This window comes from Mus pahari, chromosome 22, assembly GCF_900095145.1.
Source record: "Mus pahari chromosome 22, PAHARI_EIJ_v1.1, whole genome shotgun sequence".
In the NCBI taxonomy this organism is placed as follows: Eukaryota; Metazoa; Chordata; class Mammalia; order Rodentia; family Muridae; genus Mus; species Mus pahari.
The window spans coordinates 30,023,683-30,042,826 of NC_034611.1; the positions used below are offsets into that span (position 1 = coordinate 30,023,683).

At 42.2% G+C, this 19,144-nt stretch overlaps 1 protein-coding gene across 5 annotated transcripts in view; it reads left to right on the forward strand.

Moving 5' to 3' along the window:
• The first annotated feature begins 2,966 nt into the window (after nucleotides 1–2,966).
• Fbxl4 (F-box and leucine rich repeat protein 4) overlaps nucleotides 2,967–19,144 on the forward strand; it is a 75,452-nt gene continuing 59,274 nt past the window's right edge. For 2 of the 5 annotated variants that reach the window (XM_029533424.1, XM_029533427.1), the window contains exon 1: nucleotides 3,008–3,108. The gene's annotated coding sequence lies outside the window, so the exon portion shown is untranslated. Of the gene's footprint in view, nucleotides 3,109–3,623; nucleotides 3,679–12,467; nucleotides 12,495–19,144 lie in introns of those variants that run through there. The other 3 variants (XM_021222162.1, XM_029533425.1, XM_029533426.1) reach the window with 3 other exon arrangements.

Consider the following 19,144-nt stretch of genomic DNA (forward strand, 5'->3'; position numbering starts at 1 on the left):
CACTTCCCCTTTCCTCTCTATATTTTTCCTTTTTGAAGACAAAGTCTAACTCATTTATCACAGGAAGGCACTGAATTTTCTGTGTAACTGAGACTTTCCTTGAATTCCTGATCCTTCTACCTGTCTCCCAAGAGCTAGGATTACCAATGGACAACCACTACCTCCAGCTTTTGTGTCCTTTTCTAAATAAGTTTTATATTTCAGTTAGAGACCATACCTCAACTTGAGGCCCATCCCATGGGTGAACACCAATCCCTGACACTATTAATGACAGTCTGTTATGCTTGCAGACAGGAGCCTGTTGTTCTCTGAGAGGCTTCACCCAGTAGCTGACTCAGACAGATACACACAGCCACAGCCAATTAGTGGATGGAGCTTGGAGACTCTTATGGAAGGATAAAAGGAAGGATTTTGTCCCTGAAGGGGATAGGAACTCCATAGGAAGACCAACAGAGTCAACTAACCAGGACGTTTGAGGTACTCAGAGTGTGAACTCCCAACCAAAACATACACAGGCTGGACCTAGGCCTTCCTGGAACAATTGTAGCAGATGTGCAGCTTGTCTTCATGTGGGTCCTAACCAACTAGAGGGGATGCCATCCCCAAAGCCGTTGGCCCGTCTGTGGGATATGTACTGGCTGGGCTGCCTTATCTGGCTTCAGTGGGAGAGGAAGTGCCTAGCCTCGAACAAGTGCCGGGGTTGGGGGATACCTAGAGGGCCCCTACCCTCTCGGAGAAGGGGAGGAAGGGATGGGAGAAGAATTGTGGGAGGGGGTGACCAAGAGTGGGGCAGTGAGCAGGATGTAAAGTGAATAAGTAAAAAATTAAATTAAATTAAAAAAATATAGTGAAGAAAGATAGAAATGTGGAAAGTGAATAAAAGACTAAATGAAGATTTGCTCTTTGCTTAAAAACACAGACTTCAGTTAGAATGAGAGACTTCTGTAGTTTAAATGGCGTTTGAGTTCTTTACAGGCATTAACTGAAGTCTTATCAGGAAATATAAAAGGGTCAGGTTTTTATTTTATTTTTAGTAAATTAGCATGATTTAAATCAAATTTTATTTTAGAATAAATATTCGGATTTACAAAAACCCTGTGATGAGCAGATTGAGATGACCAGACAAGTTGACCGCACAGCTACCTACCCCTTTCTGTTAACAAAATGGAATGCCCACTGTCTTAGTCAGGGTTTCTATTCCTGCACAAACATCATGTCCAAGAAGCAAGTTGGGGAGGAAAGGGTTTATTCAGCTTACATTTCCATACTACTGTTGATCACCAAAGGATGCAGGACTGGAACTCAAGCAGGTCAGAAAGCAGGAGCTGATGCAGAAGCCATGGAGGGATGTTCTTTACTGGCTTGCCTCCACTGGCTTGCTCAGCCTGCTCTCTTATAGAACCCAAGACTACCAGCCCAGAGATGGTCCCAACCACAAGGGGCCCTTCCCCCTTGATCACTAATTGAGAAAAATGCCCCGCAACTGGATCTGATGGAAGCATTTCCCCAACTGAAGCTCCTTTCTCTGTGATAACTCCAGCTGTGTCAAGTTGACACAAAGCTAGCCAGTACACCCACCCTTCTGGCCTTGAACTCACTGATATCTGCCCACCTCTGCCCCCCAATGGCTGAAATTAAAGACATGCTCCACCACACCCAGTTCCAACGCTCTCTTTATAGAACGTAGCTCACCAGGTAGTAAGTGTCACAGTTAAGAATGGAAGATGGAAATTGAGTTTGAATTTCTTGATTAAAATTTCACTTTTTTATAGATTACACCGTATGCCATAATTGTTTCACTTCATGTGGTGGTCTGAATGAGATACTTTCATATGCTGGGGCATTTCAATACACGGTTCCTAGTTGTTCTGCTTGAGGAGGTGGAGGAGGTATGACTTTGCTGATGGAAGTCAGTCATTGGGGCCTGGCTTTGACAGATCAAAGACTCACACTCTTTGTACTTGATGTTTGCAGTTGGAGATGTGAGCTCTTAGTTGTTTATGCCACCATACCTGGTGCTTGCTGCAATGCTCCCGGTATGTAATTGTGATGGATTCTTAACCATCTGGAATCCCAAGTCTCAATCCTTCCTTTGGCTGTGATGTTTTGTCACAGCGATGGGAAAGAAAGCAACATAAAATTAACAAGTATTCTCTCTATTTTGCTTCTTCAAGAGAAAATTGGAAATGATGAGTGGTTCAGCATATTATTGAGTTTCCCATAAATAGGGCCGGAGAGACCGCTCTTTCAGACATCCCATTTGGTTCCCAGCAACCACTTCTGACAGCTCACGACTGCCTGTAATTTCCGCTCCAGGATATCTGATCTCTCCTGCCTTCAAAGGCATCTGAACACATGTGTGCGCATGAACAGGACACACACACACACACACACACACACACAGATTAATAAAAAATTAAAATAAATCTTAAAGTTTTTCATTAATGGAAACCTTGTGGAAAGACAGATGTAAGGACAACCAAAGAAAGGTTCATTTGAAAAGAAATGGAGACTTAAGGGAGACCCTTGACAGCATCTTCATCGCAGGTGAATATGAGCCTTCAGGGAAGGTTTGTTTCTGAGGGCTGAAGAATTTGTATATTAATTGGTGGATTGTGCTTGCTGAGAACATTTACTGCTGTAGACGTTCTCATTCGAGTGCTTCTGTGCTGAAGTGCTTTTTTGCATAATACTTGGGTTGAGTCACCAAGTCCGAAGAAGCTCCAGCAGAACTACATCACTTTTGGAGGGCTATCTTTGGAAGGATGAGTAGCGCAAAGGTTCTGCAACCCACTGCCAGTCCCGGGGCAAACAGGCCATTTCTAAACCACCATTGGCTTGGCTAAGCAGCTCAAACTGCCAGGGCGATCCGGCAGCAGCCAGCCCGGCCCTGGCCCCGCCCTTCGCCAGGTCCCGCCCCGCCTCCCGGCCCCGCCTCCCGGCCCCACCCCGCCCCGCCTCCTCCCGGCCTCGGTCTTCCTTCCGGGTCGCGCTGGGCCGGGCTCGCCGCCGCGGCAGCAGCTCGGGATACGGGGAGCAGCCTCCTCCTGCTGCCCACGCTGCGGGCTTGCGGCGAAGCTCTGCTCGCCCAGTCCCGGACCCTGCAGGGTACGGCGCTTTCTTCCTTCCTCCCTCCTCAAGGTCTCGGCGTCCCCACCCCAACTCGGCGTGGGCGGGGCCGGGCGCGCGCCACTCTGGGGAGCGCGGGGCGGAGGCTCTGGGCCCACGCGTGCCTTTGGTGCTGCGCCGCTGGGCTGGCGGAGACCGGACGTGGGTGCCGCCGCCTCTTGTCGCGACTCTCTTGGGCCTGGCACGCTCACAGCGTGCTGCGGACACTGGGCCTGCAGGCTGAGCAGCCCTGACTTCCCTCTCACGAGGGAAGGTTTCTGTCCAGCCAGGCTCGAGCCAGGAGATGCCAGGCTGTTGCCATCGTCTGGGGTGGGCCCAGCCGCTTGTCAACTAAGTCTTGCGATGGGGTTGGTCCTGCATTGCATCGGGTTCCCAAGTGCAATTGGTTTCCCAGAGCTCTAGGCCGTCCACAAACGGTTAGGGAGTTAGCTGGTTGTGGCCCACTGGTCTGCTCTGTTGGGAGCCACCCGCGCCTCTACTTCTGTGCACACTCTGAGATCCTAAGACAGGCACACTGCTTATCTTGCACACTCTCGTCCTACACGATCAGTAAGTACAGGGTCCCTCGCACTCCTCTGTCTTGGGGTAAGTCTTGGGTAGAAGTGCAGTCTTATCTAGTGGCGCTCAGTATTAGACAGTCTTGAGTAGTCATTGAATTCCATTATTTCCAGACTTGCGTACCAATTTGAAAAATTCCTGTCCCACGTTTTGGCTCTTTTGAACCCTATTCCGTTTTTGTTTTCAAAGGCAGAGAGGTCAGGGCCTAAGACCGTGATTGTTTGTGGTCCTGTTGCTGCTGTCTTACAGCGTTGTTTACAGCTAATGTTTTGCTTCCAAATATGGTCGTCGAGTAGAAGATTCTGGATCTTTATCAAGCCAGTCTTACTGCCCGGTCCTCTCAGCTTTGGAAGAGTTGATATTTACCGTGTTCGCTGTTCTGACTTTGGAGTCCTCTTGGGCCTTTCATAATGGGAATTGTGAACAACCCCCACGCCCCTCCGTGCACGTGCCCCATGGTTTGTTGTCTGACTCAGTTTCGGTGTAAGATAAATAATGCTGTACCCTTCTTGGTTATTACTGGCCAATGACTTCATCATAATTTGTTGAGTTTCTGTTTGTTTTCTTCCTATCAAGTGCTGGGATATGGTGGACACTTGCGTCCTTGTGTTCTTGAGACCTGAGCTGATAGCAGGGACCTACTTCCTGTGGTAATGCCATGCCGCTCTAGTTACGCCGGCTTGACAGTGTGTACCGATTCCAACCTTGTCTGGCACATCGTGAACGTTGTTGGGGGCAGGTTGGATTCCTTTGGGTTTGAGTGTTGAAGTAAAGCTTGCGATGTAGCCTTGGCTGGGGTCTCTTAGAGGTCTTGTTGGCCCTGGCCTCTGAGAGATGGGGCTAGAGGTCCGTAGAACTGCACACAGTTGAAATCCCTTGTGTCTTGCCCCTCCCTCTATGCCTTGCTGGTCTTTGAAATTGTAAATTTGCCATTCATGAATTAATGGCCATTCTTAAATAAACTCTCTTTTTGCTCACTCCGTTTACCCTGTTCCACATAGAAACAGATTCCCAGTCGCATGTCTGTTGACTTGGGATCTTGTCTTCATGTGTGCAGTGTCCTGTCAGCCGTTACCAATAACATACAATATTCTATACCTGCTTTCGGCCCAGGCAAGCTCAATGCTCAAAGCTCTCAGATATCCCTTTGAGTTTCATCATTCCAACAAGGCATCCCAAACAGAATCAAATTCCTGTGCTGATCTAGTAGATGTGTAAATAATAATCACTGCTCAGTACTTTGTTCTTTCCAGATAGAAATGTGCATAAGTGTGCTCCATAGAGTGTGCGGTGTAGCTTTCTGCAGCTTCTACTTAGTAGTAATCACCGGTGAATGTGTCTTTATAGAGATGCACATGACATCTTTACCTTTTAAAGGCTTTTTTGGCTCATTATTTTTAGGAGCAACCTACTATTGAACCAATCCTCTCTTGGTATTTAGAATACTACACATTTATTTCTGTTGCAAGTGAAATTACTGGGTCATTTCTGCATGTGAATAGCTGTTTCTTGTGTCTCTTTGCTTGGTGTCAGTTAGTCTTAGTTTGAAGATATGAAGTGGAAAATTCCAAGGGTAAACAGTTTGTAAGTTTTAAGTCCTGAGCTATTCTGAGTAGTGTGATGAAACTGCATCCCTTCCTGATTGGTGAACTCCAGCTACATAGGCTCATGTATACATAGGTCTAGTCCATGTGCCCATTATATATTAAGTAACAGACCCGCCTATCAGATCAACTGTGGGGTTTTTTTTGTGTGTGTGTTTTGTTTTGTTTTGTTTTGTTTTTAATGTTGCCAAATTTGGCTCAAGAGTACTGACTTCAGAAATCCAAGCATGACAAAGAGAAGCCAGCCAGTGGGTACTCACCTTATGATTATTATGTATGGGAGTGCATATGTATAGAAAGAAGTATAGTCTACCTAGCGTTCTCTGCTATCCATGGACCACAGTGGGATTTCAAAACATCTCCCGGTGTGAGGGACGTGATTGTATATATTTGCGTATTTGTTTGTTTTCTTGGTGCCAATGGTTACATTGTTGGGTGAAAGGGTATTTATAACTTTTAAATTGGCAGAGATTCTTCCACAGCACCCTTTCATACAACTGTTGTTAAGGACACTAGGGAGATGGGTAGGGGCTTAAGAGTGTTTGTTGTTTTTGCAGGAGACCTGAGTTTGGGTCCCAGCACTCCAAACTACCTGTATCTCCAGTTCCAAGAGATCCAGTGCCCTCTTCTAACCTCTGTAGACACCAGACAAGCACATGGTACACATACATACATATAGTCAGAATACTCATACACACAAAATAAAACATGTACATTTTAAAAAAAAAAGATCGCTAGCATCCAATGTATGCAACTTATAATGCTGATTTATATGATTTTTGTCAATTGTCAAGAATGGTTACAAGTTTGTGACTACGTCCTCTTGGAAGTCAAGAGTCTGTGGATAATTTTGGAAGGCATGAGGCTCCTAGATCAGAGACAAAGCACCGTCAGACTCTGCCATTTTGTGCTGTCCACAGGGTGCTATGACAATGGCCACACGACACTAGCACCTGTAGTCAGCTGTGTTAAAAGGGGAGAATCCTGACTCTTTCATAGTGAGCTGTAAGTAAACCGGCCCATCTTTTGGCTGAAGATGGAAACATGATGGTTTTTCTGGATAGTTAGCAAAACTGCGTGCTATTCCTAGGGAGACTTCTTTATCTACCAAGGCCATTTGCTGTAAAAGCCAGTACACTTGTGTTTGAGACATGTAGAAACACACCTTAATGCCATGTTAAGATAATGGTCACAGTTTTACATTTGGTAGTTTGGGGATGAAAAATGCTATATTACTATTGTTTTAATATTGCATTTCTTTGCCTATTGATAGGGTTGAGTAACTGTATTTCTTTACTCATCATGGAAATATTTGTTCTGTATCATACCATTTTCTTATTTTTTTATGTGCTCCTCTTTTACTGATTTGTTATACCTTTTTATATATCGGGCCATTTAGATTTGACAGCCTATCCATTAGCATTTCTCTCAGTAGTGTTTCCTTTAATTTTCATTTGTATTTATGTGTACTGCTCCGCGTATGAAACCTGTGTGGGGCACCTGCAGAGGCGAGAAGAGGATGCTCTATTCTTCCACTGGGGCTAGCGTTATAGGCAGTAGAGAGCTGCCTGGAGCAGGTACTGGGGGCTGAAGTCAGGTCCTTGGGAGATCAGTAAGCACCTTAACCGCTGAGCCACCTCTTCAACCCTTACTGCTTCTTCGAATGTTGGTTCTGAGAGCTTTTGCAACATACATTTCTTGAAACTAATATAATTTTAATGCAACCTAATATAATTTTATATATTTTTCTTGATATATGTATTTTCTTGGAATGCAAATTATGACCCAGAGTGAATTTAAAAGAGTTATGCCATTTAGTTAGTAGAGACCTAGGATACCAAACATGAATTTTTGCTAGGCAAGATATCTGTAAATCTAAAAAAAGTAAAAAATGAAAAATAAAAAATAATTTAAAAATGCAAAGCGAATGTACTCTGCTGTACAAAAATGGATAGATAGTATTTGGTTGAAGTAAATGCATATAGTTAGTATGGTTTTAACAATTGTGGAATGCTGTTTTCAACTTCACATCCCTAGATTTTAGTTAAATGTGTGCACCCCCCCCCCGTGTGTGTGTGTGTGTGTGTGTGTGTGTGTGTGTGTGTGCCTATTAAAAATTCAGGGTTCTTCAGATTTTGCAGAAGGGACCCTGATATAGCTGTCTCATATGAGGCTATGCCAGTGCCTGGCAAATACAGAAGTGGATGCTCACAGTCATCTATAGGATGGAACACAGGGCCCCCAATGGAGGAGCTAGAGAAAGAATCCAAGGTGCTGAAGGGGTCTGCAACCCTATAGGTGGAACAACAATATGAACTAANGGTCTTGCAAACTTTATATGCTCCAGCACAGGGGAACGCCAGGGCCAAGAAGTGGGAGTGGGTGGGTAGGGGAGCAGGGCAAGGGGGGTAGGGTATGGGGAACTTTTGGGATAGCATTTGAAATGTAAATAAAGAAAATATCTAATAAAAAAGCTTTTAAAAATTAAAAAATAAAAAAAATTAAAAGTATAATTCACAAAAAGGGGGGAGAATAAAATAAATGGCTATTAAAAAAAAGAAAGAAAATATAGAGTGATGGCTTTAGCAATTTAGCTTATCTCAGTTCTGAGGGCTGAAGTCCAAATCTCAGACTGTCAGCCGGTTGAAATTCTTTTCATGGCTTGCAGTTAGACCTCCTATGGTTTTGCCTGTGCAAATCTCTGTCATGTCCAAATTTCTACTTATTAAAAAAGGTACCTCTAAGATTGAGTTAGGGGCCTCCCTGTGGCCTCGTTTTAACATAATCACTTTTTATGAAGTGTTAGCTCCAAATATAGTTGCAATCTGAGTTATGAGACATCAAGGTTTCAACCTACAGATTTTAGGGAATGCAACCCAAGCTGCACTTTGAGTTTTCTTTCTTCGAAGGAGTTGTGATAAAGGATCCTCCTGTCCTTGGCACTATGGGTTTATAGGAACTCTCCCCAAGGGATGGCACTGCTTTGCTTTTCTGTTTCAGTGGATTTCTGGATCTTTCCTACTTACCAGTTCTGGCTCCACGAGGTAGTGAACCAGTAGGGTGATTCTTCTCTGATCATTCATATTTCTGCCCACCATATTTCTAGAGGTGGGGCTTATAGAGGAGTGAATCTACCGTCAAGTCAGTGGGTCTGGATTGTAGAAATCCTTGTTTTGTTTGGTTTCCACTTCGTTCAGATGTCCTTTAGACAACCGCTTTGCAGTCTTGCAGGATGAAGTTGTTCTGTGCCTTTTTTTTTTTTTTTTTTTTTTTTTTGTGATTTACAGCACATAGTTGTGTTTCCCCTGGAGAGCTGTTCTGAAAATTGATTTCTTTCAGTCCATAAGCTAAACTTTTTATGGTTATTGATATTGATATGTTTAGAGTTCTTCCAATATATTTTATGCTCCTTGTTAGATTTTTTTTTTGTAAGCATAGTAATTAACTAAATTTTTCTTTTTCGGTTTGAAATTTAAAAAAAATAAAAATAAAAATTCAGGGTTCTTGCCCCATCTTGGGATTCATCCCATCTCTGGACACTAAACCCTGACACTATTGCTGATGCTAAGATGTGCTTGCAGACAAGAGCCTGGCATGGCTGTCCTCTGAGAGTCTCTGCCAGCACCTGACTAAGACAGATGCAGATATTCACAACCAACCATTAGACTGAGCTTGGGGACCCCAGTGGAAGACTTAGGGGAAGGTCTAAAGGAGCGGAAGGGGATTGCATAGAAAGGACAACAGTATCAACTAACTGAACCCCTCAGAGCTCCCAGGGTCTAAGACACTGACCAAAGGGCGTACATGAGCCAGTCTGTGGCTTCTGCTACACATTGGCAGAGGACTGCTTTATCTGGCCTCAGTGTGAGGGGATGTGCTTGGTCCTGTGGAGGCTTGATGCCCCAGAGAAGGGGGATGCTAGAGGAGTGAGGTGGGAGTGGGTGGGAGTGGGCTGGTGAGTACCCTCTTAGAGGCAAAGGGGAGGGAGGTTCATGCAGGGGGCCTGGAAGGGGGAGAACATTTGAAATGTAAATCTATAAAAATAATTAATAAAAAATTAAAAAATTAATACCAGTTATGTGCTAATTACTTATTTTTGCAGCCAAGAAACATACTAAATATGACTTAGGAAAGATGTAGAAAACTGCAAAAATAAAAGTATTTTCGTAATAAGCCTTAAAGGTTAAGTGTGCTTCTAAGTTTAGTCTTTCCTGTTTAATCTTTCTGGTCCATGATGAGACAGTGAAGAAAATGGTACAGTGTAGATACCATGCATCTGTAAGATACTCTGGTAGCCTGTGGTTACAAACACCTTCCCTGTGCCAGATAGCATGGTGGGCAGGAACAGGCTTTCCATATCTGTTCCCCCAGAAAAATCATTCAACTCATCCTTCAGCTCTGCTAAAAACAAAACAAAAAACAAAACCAAAAAGTTCTCTTTTGCTGTTCTTTTAACTAAACTAAACAAGTTTGGTGAAACGTTTGAGAAGTTTAGATATACTTGTTAAAGAAACATGGGGAAACAGGAATGACAGCTGATTCTGCAAACTAACCATTAGTATTCTTCATTTAGTTAACCCACTCTCTTGTGTGCTTCACTTTCTCACAAGACACCCGACATCTGGAGATTCCTTTAATTTCTATCATGTGGCTTCCCTGCTTTCAAAACTGGATGGGAGTCATTTTTCTCCATTGGTTCATTGAAGAACTCCACTTTATATTCTATATTGTAGCCTGTGTTTATCAGGCTCTGTCACTTTAACAAATACCCGAGGATCGATTCAAGAAGAGGAAGGGTTTATTTTGGATTAGGATTTTGAGTTTCTAGTCATGGTCATGTGTCCCTGATGCTCTAGGCCAGTAGGCGCATAGAACATTATGACAGAGCATGTGAGGAAGGCCTGTTGACCTCATGGAAGTTGGGAGGCACGGAGGAGCCAGGTTCCCCATATTCTCTTCAAGTCCTTGTCTCCAGTGACCTCTTTTCAGTAGACCTTACCTCTTAAAGGATCAAATATCTCCTGTGGTACTTAGAGGCTGGCATCTAAGCCTTCGACACAGCCTTGTTGCAGCAGGGGCAGGGGCATTGAGCCAAATCCTTGGTGGAATTTTGTTCTTAAGACATTTAAATAAAAATTCTGTTTTAAATTGTGTATGTGTGTGTTTCGGTATGTGGATTTGTGTACACTAGTGTGGTGCTCTTGAAGGCCATAGAGGGCGGCTGGAGATTCCCTGGAACTGAAGTTTTAGGGCTTGTAAGCTTCCTGAGATAAGTACTAGGAACTTAACTCCAGTCCAGCACAAGAGCAGTATGCACTCCTAATGGCCCAGTCATCTCTTCACCATTGCCAGCTACCAACCAACAAACATACATAAAATAAGATGCTTAACTGGAGCATTTGCTTAGCGGAAGAGAGGCACTGAAAGGTTTATGATACTTTCTTTATATCTTTTTTTTTTTTTTTTTAAAGATTTACTTATTTGTATTTTGTATATGTATACACTGTAGCTGTCTTCAGACACACTTTCAAAAGAGTGAATCAGATCCTATTATTACAGATGGTCTGTGAGCCACCATGCGGAATTGAACTCGGGACCTCTGGAAGAACAGTCAGTGCTCTTAACCACTGAGCCATCTCACCAGCCCACTCATATCTTTTTACTGTGCTGTATGTTTTCCCATATGTTGTAAGCATTTAGTATCGCCATGTAAATACTTGTGATGGAAGAAGAGAGGCTTTGCTACTCAGTAGCATACCTGGATAGCATTTTCCTTGCTGGGTGTCTGTCTTAGCTCTTAGGTTCTCTCTCTCTCTCCCTCTCCCTCTCTCTCTCTCTCTCTACTGTCACATTTCTGTTTCTTCTGGTTCTCCATAATCACCTCATGTCCTTAGCACAGATTTGGAGTGCCAAAGCTGTTTCATATTTGAGAAAATAGCTGTCTTTTACTTCTCTAATCATATCTTTCATGACTCTTTCTTTAATTTCAATCAAGAGTTCCTTTGTGGCCAGAGTCAAGTCTCTTTTATGTATTCAGGGGCTGCTTTTGTACTAACAGAAGTTGCCCCTTTTTAACATTCTCTTTGAACAGTAAAATTTCAGTATGTATACTATTCCTCTTTGGAAGGCTCCCGGGAAGTTCATGCATTTGATTCTGGCCTATTGTGTTTCAGGTTTTAATATCCATTTTCCTCCTTTTTCTTCATGTCAAGATATGGGCCTTTTCTTTTTCTTAATGAACTTTGTCTTGAGGAACCACTGATTGCATTTCTATGTTTATTTTAAGGCTGTTTATTATTCTTTTGTGGTAAATTTATATAAATCGGGAAATGTTTATTGAGCTCGTATTGGCATAGTCTTTATCAGGCATCGTTAGAGTAGGATACATTCTCTGGGTTAGAGGAACTCATAATCTGTTGTAAAGGAAACATCTTTGCAGCTGAGAGATAGGGCTTAAGAGAGCCCCATTTCTAAGAGAGCAAACATGGATGGTCAATACATTCTCAAACGGGCCTTGGCTGAGATGAAGGAGTCATGGCCATCCGTACCTCAGCAGAGGACTTGAAGACATCAGGCATGGATACTCACTGTGAGGGTGAGCAGGACCATGGGTCTCAGGAAGAGTAGAGGGCATAGGGGAGACTGGAAAAGAAGGGAGGGGAAGATGGGTGCTAATGGGGTTGAAGTTTGTTATTCCTGTCGTACCCAAACTCTTCCTTGAACATTTTCTTTCTCTGTATACCTGAGAAGGAGGAAGAGGAAGACAACATAGGAGGGAGACTAAAAAGAAGTTCCCAGAGAAGCAGAGAGGATATAAGGGCGTGTGTTATTGTGCATGGTTAGAGGGGACAGGGGTAACTGTTGAAACTAATTTAAATACAACTAGTTGAGTGCAGTATGAATCATATTCAAATATAATTCCACTCTCATGGCCTTTTGTTAACGTTTGGGTTTCTCCATTGAACCCCTTTCTTGGACTAGCATTTCTGGATGCGTTTCAGTCAGATTCAGAAGAGACAGGCATCAGCTCATGATTGGTTCCCGCATCATACCTGCAGCTGCCATTGGTACAGCTAGGGACTGCTCTTCCTCCTGTCACCATGGGCCTCAACTCTGGAAGACTTTGTAAGCGGTTTCTGCGACCTGCTTTTTCCACTGTCTGTGCTTCTCTGCCTGCATCTTCTGTCTTCTTTTCACTTTCCTGTAAGTTGCGAATCTACTTTTGAGTTTTAAACTTGTTTTCCAGGTTCTTGTATTGTTCTGGATGTGGATCATTCTGTCCCCACTTTTTGTTTATTGTCGCAAAGTCCCTCTTTTTCTCTCTCCTAGATAGGCTTCCTAGATGTCTCCCCTGCCATCCAGCTTCTCTTGGCTCCCCTGCCCCCACCTCACTTCCGGTTTCCGTGGTAAATGTGTGTCCCCTTCCCCTATCTCTCTTGACTTCCCTTTTCCACTGTTAATGCTCTGTATGTAATTGTATTATTTAAGTTGGTCAAGCATTTTATAATATGAAAGATGTGATTGAAAACAAAGCTGTATTAGAATAAAACCTTATTTTATAACAAGATGTTTCCCAAGGAGTATGAGACTGTCAGAATACAACTTAAAATGGTAGTTACTTTGTGTTCCTTGGTTGTACTTGTGTGAAGTTTGCTGCATCCTGGGGGTTCTTGTAGAGGGCATAAGGTTTTTGTGCTCACAAATAAGCACTAGGGAAACCAGGAATGTTAAGCACAGCGGCTTGTTTCTTCAACAGAAGGGATGTGTATACCTGTTTGCCACCCAGAAGTAAGAGTGGATACAGTCGACAGCCTGGTGATCTGTGCTCTCTGTAGGGCCAGGCCACACCTGAGTCCCCAGACGACTGTTTATCTTAGAAGCTCCTTTCCTAGCCTTTATCTTTGTTTCTCAGCCAAGTAGAACTCATCCTTAAGGGAGGTGTCACATGTACAGTGTAGCTCTACACAGTCTGTGACAGATCAAACCACATCCTAGGCCCTTAAGCTGTAGAACCCATCTTTATGGACGAGGCTACCTTTTGCAAGAGATTTGATGTGGTTACGTCCTGAGCTTTATTGTGTACATGGATTTGAGATAGTTGTTGCCAGGAAGCTTTACCCAAAATTGTACTTAAATATCTCTAAAGCAAACTGCTCAGTGTCAGACTCTAGAAGTTTGAACCAACTAAGGGAGTTAGGTCGAATGGCAATTCCTTCTTGGCTCATGATCATTGATACTCTGATGGCCATTTGTGGAGACCTCAAAGTTTCTCATCTCATAATCACAATTAATAAGGAACTGAATTAAGTAATAACTAAACTTGAAGCCCACTCTCTTGCCAACTTTGACTTATTAACTGCAAAGTCATATTTTTATATGCCCGAGAGACTTCACAATAACTTTTTTGTGTGAACTTGAAAATTTCTCCGTAAAGGGACATTTTTATAATCTCTTTTTTTGTAGTACTATCGTATTTTATATTAGTTTTAAAGCTTACTTTTACAAAAATTAACTAAAGATTCTCTTTAATTCAGAATTGAGGAAAACGGAATTTCCATTTTATATTTCTAATCTGAAGAAACTTGACTATATAACATATATTTACAATATATAACTCAGGTTTTACATGTGTTCCCTTAATGCAAATTTTACTTAGGTTTTACACAGCTCAAAAATACTATTACCCATATGACAGGCTTGCTGTGTTTTACGTTATCCTGTAATCTGCACTGGTAAAAACTAGCTGAGATCCTTTTGTCAAGAATGATTGTGAGGACTGACATTACTGAAGATACCGTGCTTTGTAGATGTTTCCTAAGTTTCACTACACTGTTTTCTGAGAAGGAAGCAGGAGCTGAGTTTGAGGAAGAGGCAGTGTCTGATGGGCTGCCTGTCGTGGCAGGATTTTCACCAAAGTGCTGCGCTGTAGCACATGGCGTTTCTCCCTGCATGCCTCACCCCCTTTCCCCCACAAGGCCTTTCTCTAGTTGTTCTAAATTTCCCTGTCCAGAGGGTGCAAATTCCTCTCTGCTGCCTTCAGCAGCTGACCCCTTTGTGATTCATTTTGTAGCTGCTGAGTTTTCATGGGCATGAATCTTCAAAAAGGTTTTTTTTTTTTTTTCCCCCCTGTATGGAAACAATGTTGCATATTTGTGCCCACAATGTCCATAATGTTCCCAGTGTGTAGCTATAATTTTGCTCTTCTGGTTCTCTCACTCTGGTCAGTGGAATTCCAAACTATAAGGTGGTGTAAATTTAGGCCGAGTGCATGGCCTGATTTTGTTGACACTGTGCATGTGGTTTTCTGGCGAGTGAGCCAGTTTGTTATCTCTGGTTCCATGGACAGGATTCCTTCTGATTTGGGCTTCATGAAGGTCCTTCCGAACATTGTCTGTGTTTGTAGGGATTAGTAATTTCCTTGGCCGGTTAGTGTGTTCTGTTGTAACCAGTTTGGCTAATAAAGTAGTCTGTGAGTCAGGTTAGCGCCAGTGCTTGTCCCCTGCTCTGGATTTTTCCTGTTTCTCACAAATGTGCATCCTCTACACTTGTTTTACACGTAACCCTTTATTATTGCACCGGTTAGCATTTTATACAGCACCTCAGTGTGTTTAGACCAGGATGGCATTGAGGGGCAGAAGATGCTGATGTGAATTCTTAGATGATTCCAGACTCTTTTGGTTTTGTTTCACATCATCTTTCTATCAACATGCTGAAATACGGAGTATGCATCAAGCCACAGATTAAGAACTGGAGACCTTTACATGGGCATAGTACTTGACAAAAATGTATTACTAAATATAAGCCTTGCTAAAAGTATTTCTGAGACAAATGCAGGACAATTTGGTGTTAGAGAGTAAGCTTGCTGCCGCCAGGCAACATGGGTGGAAAAGAAGTGAGTGTTGAGACATGAAGTAAAATATAAAATAAAATATGAGTTTTCTAAGTTAGCCAAGAAGTGCTGCCTGGCTTGTGGGAAGCCTCAGTATAAGGAATGTAGATTGAATCTTGTATTTCAGAAACAGTCATTGGAAGTTTGGATCAGTACAGGTCCTATTTTGTAATCTTAGTGCTCAAGTTTTGTAGGCTACGACATTGATCTACTTCAATTTTAAAAAGGGGGTGGGGTAGGGAGTTTTGTGTTCTTTTTCTACATAGAAGAAGTTGGAGCCAGGGTATTACAAGTATAGTTTCCATTTTCATATTGACAAGCAGTGGGCTTTCTACTAACTTAACAACAGTAAGTTAGTGGATATGGCTTGAAACAGAGTGGCCTCCTGATGTTTTCTTGACTGTGGAGGGTTACAAACTAGCCCAGAATTTTTTTTTTTTTAATTTTTCTATTGGATATATTCTTTATTTACATTCTTTTTTCATTTTGCTATTTCTCTTTTTTTCTTTTTTCTTTTATAGATATTTTCTTTATTTACATTTCAAATGTATCTCTTTCCTGGTTTCCCCTCCAAAAACCCCTATCCCTGCCCCCACCCCACCCCCGCTCATTAACCCACCCACTCCCACTTCCTGGCCCTGGCATTCCACTACACGGGGACATAGAGCCTTCACAGGACTAAGGGCCTCTCCTCCCATTGATGACAGACAAGGCCATCCTCTGTTACATATGCAGCTGGAGCCATGGGTCCCTTCAAGTGTACTCTTTGGTTGGTGGTTTAGTCCCTGAGAGCTCTGGGGATACTGGTTGGTTTATATTGTTGTTCCTCCTATGGAGCTGCAAACCCCTTCAGCTCTTTGGGTCCTTTCTCTACCTCCTTCATTGGGGAACAAACTTGTGTTTAGTCCAGTGGTTGACTGAGAGCATCCACTTCTGTATTTGTCAGGCACTGATAGAGCCTCTCAGGAGACAGCTATATCAGGCTTCTGTCAGCAAGCACTTGTTGGCATCCACAAAAGTGTCTGGGTTTGGTGATTGTATATGGGATGGATTCCCACGTGGGGCAGTCTCTGGATGGTCATTCCTTCAGTCTCTGCTCCACACTTTGTCTCTGTAACTCCTTCCATGGGTGTTTTGTTCCCTCTTCTAAGAAGGATCAAAGTATCCACACTTTGGTTTTCCTTCTTCTTGAGTTTCATATGGTTTGTGAATTGTATTTTGGGTATTCCAAGCTTCTGGGCTAATATCCACTTATCAGTGAGTACATATCATGTGTGTTCTTTTGTGATTGGGTTACCTCACTCAGGATGATATCCTCCAGATCCATCCATTTGCCTAAGAATTTCATGAATTCATCACTTTTAATAGCCGAGTAGTACTCCATTGTGTAAATGTACCACAGTTTCTGTATCCACTCCTCTATTGAGGGACATCTGGGTTCTTTCCAGCTCCTGGCTATTATAAATAAGGCTGCTGTGAACATAGTGGAGCATGTGTCCTTATTACCAGTTGGAACATCTTCTGGGTATATGCTCAGGAATGGTATTTTTGTGAGGAACCGCCAAACTGATTTCCAGAGTGGTTGTGCCAGCTTATAATCCCACCAGCAATGGAGGAGTGTTCCTCTTTCTCTACATCTTCACCAGCGTCTGCTTTCACCTGAATTTTTGATCTTAGCTATTCTGACTGGTGTGAGGTGGAATCTCAAGGGTGTTTTGATTTGCATTTCCCTGATGACTAAGGATTTTGAACATTTCTTTAGGTGCTTCTCAGCCATTCAGTATTCCTCAGTTGAGAATTCCTTGTCTAGCTCTGAATACCATTTTTTAATAGGGTTATTTGGTTCTCTGGAGTCTAACTTCTTGAGTTCTTTGTATATATTGAATATTAGCCCTCTATCAGATTGGTAAAGGTCTTTTCCCAATCTGTTGGTTGCTGTTTTGTCCTATTGACAGTGTCCTTTGTCTTACAGAAGGCTTGCAATTTTTATGAGGTTCCATTTGTCAGTTCTTGATCTTAGAGCATAAGCTATTAGTGTTCTGTTCAGGAAATTTTCCCTTGTGCCCATGTGCTTGAGGCTCTTCCCCACTTTCTTTTATATTAGTTTTAGTGTATCTGATTTTATGTGGAGGTCCTTGACCCACTTGAACTTGAGCTTTGTACAAGGAGATAAGAATGGATCAATTTGCATTCTTCTACATGTTAACTGNCAGTTGAACCAGCACCATTTGTTGAAAATGCTGTCTTTTTTCCACTGGATGGTTTTAGCTCCCTTTTCAAAGATCAAGTGACCATAGGTGTGTGGGTTCATTTCTGGGTCTTCAATTCTATTTCATTGAGCTACCTGCCTGTCACTGTAGCAATACCATGTAGGTTTTATCACAATTGCTCTGTAGTACAGCTTGAGGTCAAGAATGGTGATTCTACCAGAAGTTTTTTTATTGTGGAGAATAGTTTTCTCTATCCTAGGCTTTTTGTTATTCCAGAAGAATTTGCAAATTGCTCTTACTAACTCTATGAAGAATTGAGTTGGCATGTTGTTGGGGATTGCATTGAATCTGTAGATTGCTTTTGGCAAGATGGCCATTTTTACTATATTAATCCTTCCAATGCACCCATGAGCATGGGAGATCTTTCCATCTTCTGAGATCTTCTTCTATTTCTTTCTTCAGAGACTTGAAGTTCCTGTCAAACAGATATTTCACTTTCTTATTTAGAGTCACACGAAGGTATTTAATCTTATTTGTGATTATTATGGAGGTTGTTGTTTCTCTAATTTCTTTGAATAGAGGAAGGCTACTGATTTGTCTGAGTTAATTTTATATAGAGCTACTTTGCTGAAGTTGTTTATCAGGTTTAGGAGTTCTCTGGTGGAATTTTTGGGGTCACTTAAGTATGCTATCATATCCTCTGCAAATAGTGATATTTTGACTTCTTCCTTTCCAATTTATATCCCTTTGACCTCTTTTTGTTGTTGAATTGCTCTGGCTAGGACTTCAAGTACTATATTGAATAGATAGGGAGAGAGTGGGCAGCCTTGTCTAGTCCCTTATTTTAGTGGGATTGCTTTAAGTTTCTCTCCATTTAGTTTGATGTTGGCTACTGGTTTGTTGTATATTGCTTTTATTATCTTTAGGTATGGGCCTTGAATTCCTGATCTTTCCAAGACTTTTATCATGAATGGACATTGGATTTTGTCAAATGATTTCTCAGCATCTCAGACATGATTATGTGGTTTTTGTCTTTGAGTTTGATTATGTAGTGGATGGATTACATTGGTGGATTTCCACATATTGAACAATCCCTGAATCCCTGGGATGAAGTGTACTTGGTCATGATAGATGATCATTTTAATGTGTTCTTGGTCTTGGTTTGTGAGAATTTTATTGAGTATTTTTCCATTGATATTCATAAGGGAAATTGGTCTGAAGGTCTCTTTCTTTGTTGGGTCTTTGCATGGTTTAGGTATCAGAGTAAGTGTGGCTTCATAGAATGAATTGATGACAGACAAGTCCATCCTCTGCTATATATACAGCTGAAGCCATGGGTCCCTCCATGTGTACTCTTTGGTTGGTAGTTTAGTTCCTGGGAGCTCTAAGGGGTCTGATTGGTTGATATTGTTGTTCTTCTTATGGGGTTGCAAACCCCTTGAGCTCCTTCAGTCTTTCTCTAATCCCTCCATTTGGGGACCCTGTGCTCATTCCAATGGTTGCCTGAGAGCATCCACCTCTGTATTTGTCAGGCTCTAGCAGAGACTCTCAGGAGACAGCTGTATCAGGCTCCTTTCAGAAATTTAATTTAAAAACACTGTTTGACTCTTCTGAAATATTTCTTCAGGCATAGATTGAAGCAAAACAATAGGTTTGAAACCTCCAGAAAAATATAGTTTATTATATTTTTATCAAAAGCTGATAAACAAAATTTTAAAAATTATTAGTTCAGAATTGTTGACAAATGCTGAGAA